The sequence below is a fragment of the Chinchilla lanigera genome, unplaced genomic scaffold, assembly GCF_000276665.1.
Source record: "Chinchilla lanigera isolate Chin_1 unplaced genomic scaffold, ChiLan1.0 scaffold00050, whole genome shotgun sequence".
NCBI lineage: Eukaryota > Metazoa > Chordata > Mammalia > Rodentia > Chinchillidae > Chinchilla > Chinchilla lanigera.
The window spans coordinates 1,128,443-1,139,745 of record NW_004955451.1 but is presented as its reverse complement, the minus strand read 5'-3'; the positions used below and the strand labels follow the sequence as shown (position 1 = coordinate 1,139,745).

The window sequence follows — 11,303 nt, the reverse complement described above, 5'->3', positions numbered from 1 at the left end:
TGTGGGGTCACTGAGATGTTGGCATGGCTGACTTCTGGGGATAGGGAGCGGCAGGCCCCCCTTCCTGTGCCACCAGGGGGAAAGGAGGGGAGCCCTCCTCTGAGGGCTGGAGAGGGGAGGGTGGGAAGAAGTCCTTCTGGGCCTCCCCATGGCCAGCTGGCCCCAGCAGGCACCCTCCTGCCACCCTCCCAGTCACTTTCCTGGTCCCAGACTCTCCCTGCCTGATCTGCTTCGCCACCACTGATGGTCAGAGCTCCCCCTTCCAGGGAAGCTGCAGTTCCTGGCCTTCCTTCTTTCCTTCCCACTCCACCCCATCCCATGTCGCCCCGACTTCAAGTATAGGCTCTCCCCACCCGCAGCGTGAGCTGGCTGCAGGTGAGTCAGGGCAGGGCCACCCCGGTGGGCTCCTTCATCACTGCTTTGATGAGACAAAACCCCACAGGTGGGGAGATCAGAGTCACCGGGAGAGAGCCTCCTGTGGTCTGAGCTGCCATCCTGGGGCAGGAGGGCACTGGCTTGTTTCCCTTCCTTGAGCAGGTACAAAAGAAGCCACATTAACTCAGCCCTGCCTTTGAAGCTCGCCTTTGAAACCCACACTCCTGGGTTTGTGCCAAACAGGCTCAGACACCAGTGCCCCCCAACCACCCCACCTGGCCCTCCACGGATGCCACTGTGGGTTGTGGCTTCCAACTTGCGATCAAAGGGGGGTGGCCCCTCCCCACCGTGCAGTCTTTCTAGTGCCCGGGTTGGAAATGATTGTCACAGCCAGGGTAGACACAGAGGGTCCTCAGCAAGGACACGCTCCAATTTCAGAGGACTCCAAAATATACATGTTCTTAAATGTGTACTGAGCATCTGCTATCTGCTAGATGTGTCTTCCCATCTGGATGGCCTCAGTTTTTCTTTTCTTTGTTATGGTCCCAGACTATAGACAAGGAGACTGAGGTTTTGCAAAGTTAAATAACTGATCCAAGGATTTAGGCTTGAAGTCCTTCTGATCCCCAGTCCAGGGCTGTCTCCCCGTAAAAGATCATTTCCAATTCCTTGTCACAATCAGCACACATGAGGGGCTGGGGATTTAGCTCAGTGGCAAAAGCGCCTGCCTGGCAAGCGCAAGGTCGTGAGTTCGGTTCCCGGTACTGGAGAAAAACCAAAAAAAAAAAAAAAAATCAGCACACATGCTGCAGCCCGCGACCGAATATCTCATGGAAGGCCACCTTGTTCTTCTTCCAAATAACAAGGGCCCTTTCCACCCACTCCCCTTCCCCCAGGATATCCAAGCATCTGGGATCTACCAGGGAGCCCAGTTCTCCTCTGGCCTTGTCAGCAGTCACTTTGCCTTTGAATTTCTGGCGGCAGGAGCTACAGTACGGAAGGAGAAAGACACCTGTCTCACCACTGAACCCCTAGGAGGACGGAGGGGCGGGAGAGGCAGCCAAAGGGCAAGGACTCTGCTCCTTGGGGAACAGATCCTCTCCCGGTCCAGTGCAGCCCCCGCCTCTCTCACCTGACCCCTCACTTGGCCCTCTGCTTCCTCTCTTCCTCTCAGCACCTCATCTCCTGGCCCCTTACCTCGCTCCAAACTACCTGATCAAAGGCAAGGATCTGGGAGCGTTAAAGTCTCCTTCTTCTTCTGCCTCCTTCCCTCCCCTCTCTCCTTCCTCTCCCTTCCTGCCCCTTCCTGCCAGGACATAAATAACTTTCCCCAGGAGGAGCTAGGAGGGTTCAGAGAAGGAAGAGCCCTTCTGCACCAGCTCCCTCATTTTGAAGCAGCAAGCTGAGGCCCAGAGACCAGGAGCTTTCCCAAGATCACACAGCAAATTAAAGCTGAGCTGGGGCCAGGGCAATATTTATGCATGTGGAAACCTAAACGATGAAGAGATTTTATTTCTTCCCCTGTGCACGTGTTTCAAAATAGAAACAACATGAAGCTGTAAACCAGCACTAATAAAAATCCATACTGCCCGCTAGAACTGTCTATATGTTCTGTATTTCCATTGTCCACTGTGGTAACCAGTATAAGGCTCAAGGACTACCAAGGACTTGGATTTGTGGCTAGTGTGACTGAGGAGGTGAATTTTTTGTTTCATTTTATTTAATTTAAATGTGCATTTATGTGGTGACATGTGGCTTGTGGCTGGCTGTCCTATGGATGGCTCAGGGCTGTCAGCTAGATAAACATCACTTCTTTCTAGATTTTTCTGCTTACAAAATTCCAGTTAAGATCACCAAAGCTGATGCGGTTAGCGTGGGCTCTTTGTAGTGAGCATTCTTGAGAGTTTCTCAGGTAAAGCATGGCTAAAAGTTTACAGAGTAAAGGGGAAAGAAAACTGTATGCTGAAAAGAGAAAACAGAGAATGCACCAAAGGAGCTCAACAGACTTAAAAGTATTCTCAAAGTAGATGTTGATGTTTTAATGAAAGATGTTCGAGAGACAGCAGCTGTGGTGGTACCCAAACAATGCCCAGAGAAAACGCAATGTGTGGTAAATGATGATGAAAATGATGACATTAAAATGGAGACTGAGATAAAGAGAAACAAAAAGACTCTTCTAGATCAGAGCGGATGGTACCCAGTATGGATGAACCAGAAGTAGAGAAACAGGCTGAAGGTGAAAGGTGAGAGAAGAAAGGGGAAAAACAAAGCAAAACCAGCAAGGGCAGTAGGGTTTGGCCTGGCAGACCCTGAAAAACTTGGAAATGCCATGTGGGACAGATGTGTGATTAGAAAGTACACATCGATTTCAGCTCCCACTAAATGGAAACTACTTCTGCTCCTATTTTAACTTGGCCTTTTTCTTCACTTCAAACTCAAAATAATTCATTTGTTTTGGGAAAGTGAATATAGTATTTTCTTTGGGGGAAGAAAAAAAGATCATCAAAGGTGAACTCTGTGGTTTGGGTTTTGCTTTTGTTTTAGGGTCTACTAAACCACTAGGTCTATCTATGTTGAGTAAATTTGTCTGATCTAAAACTCCCATTTGGGTCTGCAAAAAGTAACAGATGGCACAAAGAGAGTGACATCTGGCCTAGCTGGAGGACCACATAAGGGAGACAGTCTTGAAGGGGCATTGACGTAGACCTTGGGCTAGGGACGTTTCAGGCAGTGGAAACAGCATAAGCCAAGACCCAGAGGCAGGAAGTGCTGGGTATGTATGTTCAGGACCCTTGTTCAGAGCACATGACACATATTAGCTCAGCAAGACATAAAGCTGTCCCAGACCTCTGAGCCATGATTTCTTTTACTTTGCCATGCCCTGGCCGTTGCCCAGCTTTGTCAGGGGGCCATTATGTCCTTGTCTGCCAGAGGTAGAAGCTCATCTGTAGCGACAGGAAGGGAAGGAAGGGAGCAAGCAAAGAATGTAGCCGTATGGCTCTGGGCCACCTGAAATGAAAGAGTGATGGAGGGACCCTAGGTCTCCCATAGGCACCCTAACTCTAGTGGAGACACCCAGAGTGCGAGATAGACACTGAAGCCACCTGGAGTTGAAACACGACTGTCCCAAACTCCCCACCTGAGGATTGGCCCCCAGGCCTCAGGCACAGCTCTGCATTCCAGGAGGTTGAGGAGGGAAAGGCATCTCTTCCACAGCCAAGTGAAACACTTAAAATTAGGTATCCAGGAAATATAGACCACTACAAATTAATATGATGAAAAAAAAAACACCAATTTGACAGAAAAATGAGCAAAAGATGGGAACAGACATTTCACAGAGGAAACCCAAATAAATGTTCAAAACATAGGAAAGAACTGATGGTCCCCACCAGTAGTCAGGATAATGCAAATAAAACAGCGCGGCATCATTTCACATCCATGAGAGTGGTACACGTTGAAGGTCTGACAACAGCCAGGTAGTGGCGTGCATTTCACAGTCAAATGCCATTGGGAGAGGAGAACGTACATTGGAAGTTTGAGAGATTATAAGTGGACACTACAGTGATATGTCAGTACTCACTCATTTGCTTTGGAATTCTTTCACTGTGGTATCTGACACATTTTGATGTGGCTGTTTTGTCCTGGTACTCATCAACAAGAAATCTAGAACCCGTCAGTGTTGATTGCTTGTGACCCCCTCCACGCGAAACAGTTTGGTACTACTCATGTCTGGTACACATGGCGCCTCCAGAACCAATGAATGGCATGTTCATAGGTGTCATTGTACCCCCTTTGGAGGGCCACCTGGGACTATCTCATAAGGCTGTTGATGTTTGCTCCCGATTTTTGGTAGGCTGCTATGATGTCGCTGCTGAGCCCATGTCTCCCGGCATCTATGTGCTCCCTCCTTTCCTCTAGGCCAGCCATGTTGCTTGCTCGGGCCCAGGGCTTAGTAGCAAGAGTGAGGCAAGAAGAGATCTAATGAGCACTCACACAGGTGGCTTATCCTCAGGGGGCGCTTCCTCCTGGACCCCTGAGACCACCGTGCTGTGAGGAAGGCCAGGCTAGATACAGCGAGAGATCATTCAGAAGAAAAGCGAGGAACACAGCTGACAGAATTGAGGCCCACACACATACCCCAGGTGCTTCAACTGCCCAGGAGATACTCCCAGACCTTGTGCAGAAGAGGCATGCCACCCTTTCCCTGTCATACTCAAATTCTTAACAGGATTACGAGCGTATAAAAGAGATGTTGTTTTGGGGGTGGTTTATGATAGCACTGACAGATAACTGATAGACCCTTCATCCAGCAATTCCATTCCTAGTTACACACCCCAGAGAAACCCTGGTATGTGTGCCTAAAGGGTGCTTATTACAGCCTATCGATAAAGGAAGGATAAATTGGGGCATATGCCTTCATTCAAAGAATATGGCACAGAACTCCATGTAACAAGGAGACCTAAAATTATCCAGAACATCTAAGGTGCAGAAGTTTGCATACAAGTTGCCTTCTAACTAAATAAAGTTCAGAAGCACACAAACCCCTAGAACATAGGGCTGGTGTGTTTATAATCTGCAGTTAAAATTTGCTCGGAAAGAATGCACCCTAGACTCAGGAGGGTGGTTAGCTCTGGGAAGGAAGGAAGAGAATGAGTCTTAGGAGGAAAATTTGAGAAGTTGTCATTATACCCACAAGGGTTTATTTCTCTAAAAAATATGTATCTGAAACAAACAGGGGAAAATGTTAAGATTTAACAGAGCTGAGTAGAAGATACATGAGTGTTCATTATATTATTGTTTATGGTTTTCTCTGGGTGAGAAATATTTCATAATAAAAAATCTAATTTAGAAAATAAGAATGGGGGTGGGAAGCTCTACATGATGAAGGTGAATAATTTAAGAAGAAATAGATACAGAGAGATGCCAGTGCCTCCTAGGCCTGCTCCCAAGCACCCTCTCCCCAGGCCTGTACCCTCACCATAGAGGTTCCTTTTCTGTTTTTAAAAAAACTTTAGGGGCTGGGAATTTAGCTCAGTGGCACAGCGCCTGCCTGGCAAATGTGAGGTCATGAGTTCAATTCCCAATACTGGAAAAACAAAAACAAAAACAAAAACAAACAAATAAAAAAACTTCATTTTTCTTCTTCAGCACAGGGATTTAACCAAAGGCCTTCACACTGAACTACATGCCTAGCCCTCTCCTATCCTTTTTGTTGAGACAGTGTCTCGGTGAGTTACCCAGGCTGGGCCTGAACTTGGGATCCTCTTGTCTCAGCCTCCCAAGGTGCTGTAACCACAGGCATATGCCACCATGCCCAACTAAGACTTCAACCATTGAGTTGCTCATGCCCAGTGAGGAAGACACAGAGAGGGATACTGGTATGAGGGCATCCTACCAGTTTGTAGGAGAGCTGAGTCAACCCCTTTGCAACTCCCTGCAAATTGTAGTTTCTGTCTGAGCCGCAGTGTCCTTGGCTGTAATAGAGGTCCAGCACATTAGCCCACTGTATTGGTTTGGGGCTTATTTTGCAAGGGGAACAATATAATACAGGACACATACTTCATATGATTATTTATAATAGTCACCCAAAAAACGGTATACAAAAGAGTGCAGGGAATCTGTCCACACACTAAGACCAAGGAATCCAGCTGAGGGCCTGGATCCTACAACAATGTCCTACATGAGTTGAGCTGAATACCCAGAGCTCATAACAGCGCCTCCCATGAATCCAACTGGAGGCCCAGAGCCCATGACAACGTCTCATGCAGGCCTGTTTCACAGATCTGCTGGGAAGGCCCAAAGGTCAGTAGTGGAACCTACAAAGTCTGTGCCAGTAGGAAGAAGGACCCATGCCAGCAGGCTGAGGGATCTGCCCTGGAGCCAGGAAGTGATGCTCAGAAGAACCAGAGCTCCCCCAAAAGGTACCACAGCCGTCATCAGCAACAGTGAGGTTCCGAGCTCCTCCGATGATCAGGATGGCCAAGTTCCCATCAGGAAAGCCAACGCAGCAAGCTTTTCCTGGAGGCCGGCAGTGCACCATCTTCCTCTCCAGAACCAGGAAGCGATGTTCAAAGTGAGGACCAGAGCTCCCGCAAAGTGAACCAAAGCCATTCTCAGTGCCAGCGAGGTCCCGAGCTCCTCGGAGGATGAAAACAGCCAAGTTCATCAGGAAAGCCAGCTCCCCACAGCCTCTCTCAGCTCCCAACAGCCCGCTTCTTCTTCTCCAGGTCTGCCTCTTATGCTGCTGGCAACAGTCCTCAGGTGGGCCTCCCATACCCAGCATCACACTTACTCAGTTCAGCTGGGGGTTACAAGTTGACCACCAGTTATCAATCCACTATATCCAGGAAGAGCCCAGAAGCAGAGCTATGGAGTCAACAGGTACCCCGGGTGCCCAGAGCCTGTCTCCATGAAGGAAGGGAGTGTGGGTGGCTGAAAGGCCCCTGGGGATGGCTGTACCCACAGCTGGCTGAGGCGGCCCCCGGGTGCTTCATCCCAGCACTCAAGGATTCTGTATGAGAGGGTCTACCTAACGTTAAGGTTGTCAGCAAAGCTAGCAGGGCCGGTCTAATACATACCCGCTCCCTACCCTGGCCTATCTGTGCATCTACCTATCGATTCATCTTTTCACCCATGCTTTCAAGAAACATTTATGGGGTGCCTACTGTGAGTCAGCCAGACACTGTGCGAAGTGCTAGAAACGCAGCAGAAAATAAAATACTCATAATGATAACTAACAGTGTAACTCTCAGGCCCACTTCTGACACTTTATAGTTATTTATTCTGAAAACAGCTCTATAAAGCAGGTTGTATGCTACATATGGGGAAACTGAGGCCCCAAGTGGTTCCAGGAGTTGTGAGTTTCCATTTGGTAAAACCCTCTGAATCCCGGTGGCCAGCACCATCTGCACCCTCCCCTGTCTTCCCACAGGGCCCTCTGCCCAGGCTTTCTCCACACACAAAAGTATGCTCTCTCTGGGCTCCTACTGGCACTTTCCACCACAACAAAGTTGAGGCAGGGAGGCTGGGCTTGTCCTGTGCTGGAGGGAAGGAGCATCATCCTATGTTTGCGAGGTTAGGGAGGGCCAAGTGGAAGCAAGGAGGGTGCAGTCATGGTTTCCAACTGGCAGAGTTCAAATGTGTCCTTGGGAGAGGTGGCTAGGACAGGGCAACAGGAGTCCTGAAGTCATCAGTCACACTAAAATCCACCATTCATTGATTATCCGGCAATGATTATAATAAGTTCTCGATAAATATCATCTCATTTAATCTTAACAATCCACCAAGCAAAAACTTAGGTGGGCTGTTTTATGAAGGAGGAAACTGAGTTCAAAGAGGCTAGGAAGTGCGACCAGGTTGCTAACCTGGGATTTGAAGTCAGGCTTCCTAACACATTCATTCACTCAGCATTCTGTGCTTGCTGTGGGAGCCAGGCACGTTCTCTGTGCTGGAGACAGCGGTGAGCCAAGCTGGCAAAGTTCTTGCTCTTGAGGAGCTTGCATTTCCATGGGAAAAGGCAGGTCATAAGCAAGTAAGCAGATGATCACGGGCATTTCAAGTCATGACAAGGCGGGAAGACAATAAAAGTAGGTAACATATGAACAAACATAGAAATAGGTCATTTCATTCCTTAACAGTATGATGGGCTGAGCACCCTGCAGAAAGCTTTCCTATGCAGAACACCTAGGAGTGCTGAGTAAAACAGAAACGCCTCCCATTATGGGTACAGCGGAGATGGCAAAAAGTTGAAGGAAATCCGCAGGGGTCAAAATCAAGGAAGAGGAGCTGGGTCTGCAGCTCAGTGGTAGACTATGTGTCTGGTATGCATGAAGCCCTGTGTTCCATCCCCAGCACAGAGAGAGAGAGAGAGAGAGAGAGAGAGAGAGAGAGAGAGAGAACAAAATAAACAATAACAACACAAAAACCCAAAAGCTTAGAAAGTAGAATGGTGAAATGAGGCGGAAATGAGGCTCCCACAGCCAGCCAACTTCAGCAGTGAGTAGCTGTGAGTAGTAAAGGCCTTGAGGGGGGCAGAACGCAAAGTAGGGAGATGGGATCCACCCTCTGCCATACACGAAGCTAAGACCCTTGAAAAGCTACACCCTCTGGAAAATGGTGAAGAGGGTGTCTACCCACACAAAGGAAACCAGTAGACCACTCTGCTCTTGGACTCAGAGTAAACATGAAAAGGTCTCTCATGAAAATTCTAGAACCATCGGTCTCCTTTACATGCAGTCACTGTCCACCGGCCATGGGGAGCAGGAAATCCAAGGTAACCCATGGAGGGACAGGGCCTGCACTGCTGTCAACCTAAGGGCTGAGGCGGACACAGGGCCTGTCTGGAGGGGCAGTCTTCCAACCCAGCCCTCTCAATTCTCAGGAAGCTCTTCAGGCACAAGCCCACCTTGCAGAACCACACAGCATACAAGGAAATAAGCAACCATGAATGAGTGTTGGGCAAACCCATAAGCTCCAGAGTTAGATCCCTGTGAATTTCATATGCTGGGGTTATTAAACAGAAAGCATAATGTGTCTGTATTACACATAAACATGGCTACTTAACATGATTAAAGCAGGATTTAAGTATGACTGCCGAAGGTGACATTAGGTTGGGGATCAGGAAAGAGCTTTTACTGAAGACTTTTTGTGATACTGAGGATTGAACCCAAGGACACTACCACTGAGCCATATCTCCAGCCCTATTTTATTTTATTTTACTTTATTTTATTTTATTTTACTTTCTGAGACAAGGCCTTGCCAAGTTGGTCAGACTGGCCTTGAGCTTGCAATCCTCCTGACTCAGTTGCCCAAGTAGCTGGAGTTACAGGCATACAGCACCTTATCTGGCTGAAGAAAAGATTTTTGAGATAAGGCTTGAATGAAGAGAAGAAGCCTGGCTTTGTGGAGAAGAACAAGCAGAGAAAATAGCACATGCAAAGGCCCCAAGGCAGGGCTAAAGTTGGCCTGAAGGCACAGACTTAGGTGTTCTGGTAGGACTGATCTTCAAGAAGTATAAAATGGGAGGCAACAAGAGAGATCAGGAAAGAAGTCCTGCACGCCCCGGTGAGAGGCTGGTTCTTATTCTAAGTGCCGCATGAAGCCTTCCGATCTTCAAGCAGGAGGTCTGTTTGGTTGGTTGATTTGTTTGGCTATGGGGAGAGTTGCATGGTGCCAGGCCCATGCTACGGCTGGTGAGGCCAGCTCTTCTAGGCTTCTGCAGAAGGCCACCTCATCCAGAGAGAGTCCTGGGAGAGTGTAAGATGGGGAAAGGGTAGACGGGGAAAGGCCGTCAATCAGTATGAACTCAGCCACAGAGGAGAAACAGGAGCACAGCCTGCGGAGCTCCCTCTCACCCAGCCCCGTTGCCCGAAGGATTGACTGCACTCTTTAATGCAGCAGCTCATTCAGTGAGATGCTCAGCAGCATCCTGTGTGCCAGCCTCGAGGTCAGCACTGAGGCAGGGCCCTGGCCCAGAGGTTGCAGTGATAGACAGCGGCAGCCCATGGGGAAGGTTCTGGGCTCTTGGGAGCACAGAGGATGGTCGAGCACCTGTTCTTAGGGAGGGAGTAGTGTCAGGGACAATTTCTCAGGAGATGGCTTGAGCTGCTCCTCTCCTCCTTCTCCAGGGCCCACCACCCCCGCAGCTGTACCTCCTCCTGCCTCGGCCTGTAGAAAGGCCGTGTGTCATCTCACCGAGAGCCCCCAGCTACAAGGACAGCATCCCTGTGGTCCCTGAGGAAGGAAGAAATGGCGGCTTCCACAGACAGCCACAGCCTTAGGTCTGGGCCCCTCTTACTTCCATCCTCTTGTTTGATCATCGCTGCCATGTGATCATTTCAGCGGGCAGAGACTTCACAGAGAAGAAACTGAGGCTCAGTGAAGCTCACCTGAGGCCTCACAGGTAAGCGTGGCTGGGCTCACACCACTGCAAAGTCTTCTGTCCCAGGGCTGCTGAGGGTGTGGGTGTGGCCTTCCTCCAAGCCCACTTCCTCTGAGCCTCCCAGCCGGAATTTTCCCAGCTGGCTTCAGGGCCCCGGCAGCAGAAGCATCGCTGGCCAAGGAACATTACTTCCCAGGAGCGGAGAAATCGGAGCAGCTAACTTCCTAGGCTGGGCATCCCAACTTCTTCACAAGTTCCCTAAGAGTTCCCTGGAATGGGGCGCCTAGAACGAACTTTATAAAATTCTCCACAGCCAGCCAAGCGGAACCTATTTTCCCTCACAATGCAATTAACGGCACCAACATTTACAAAATATGATTAGAAGCGCTTTGGTTAAATAGAGGAAAGTATATTAGATAGCAGCGAGGGGTTGATCTTAATGTGCATTTTTTCGAGAGACTTGCATTTTCTTTGTGCAAATAAAGAGGCCCTAAATTCTCCATAGGCACTAAAATCAATGCAGTGGAACCATGATAACAAACACGGGCTCCACTTTTTGCTACATCCCCCAATTAATTAAGCCTTTCACGGGCATGTAATTAGGAACATTAGCAAGTCATAAAATTGCCGTGAGTCTTTAAATTATGTGCTGGCCCTTAGCAATTTGTTTTTAATTCCTTCTGAAGACAATGGCACTGCGGGGCCCAATAGATCTTCCCAGCGGCCCCCTGTGCTCTTGGTTACTGCGGGATGCCTCCTGCCAGGGCTCCCTGCAGCCCGGTGCCCATTTCTGCCGATTTGGGCTTCCAGGGCCCAGGAAGTGCCCGTGGCTCTGGCTCTTCCCTTCTCCTCTCTTCTCTCTCCACTACTTCCTCCTCCTTCCCTTCCTCCTCCCTTCCTTGCACTTTTCCTCCCTCTTCCCACCTTTCTATTCTCATATTCCTCAGCCTCTTTCTTCTTTAATTCCTTTTCCCTCCCTCCTTTCCTCACCCTCTTCCTCCAGCTTGGCTTTCTCCTCTTTCTTTTCCTCCTTTCTTCCTTTTTCTCC

The 11,303-nt window shown here is 49.0% G+C and overlaps 1 pseudogene; it reads left to right on the top strand.

Moving 5' to 3' along the window:
- The first annotated feature begins 2,294 nt into the window (after positions 1-2,294).
- Positions 2,295-10,154, top strand: LOC102003307 (annotated as a pseudogene).
- The last annotated feature ends 1,149 nt before the right edge of the window (positions 10,155-11,303 follow it).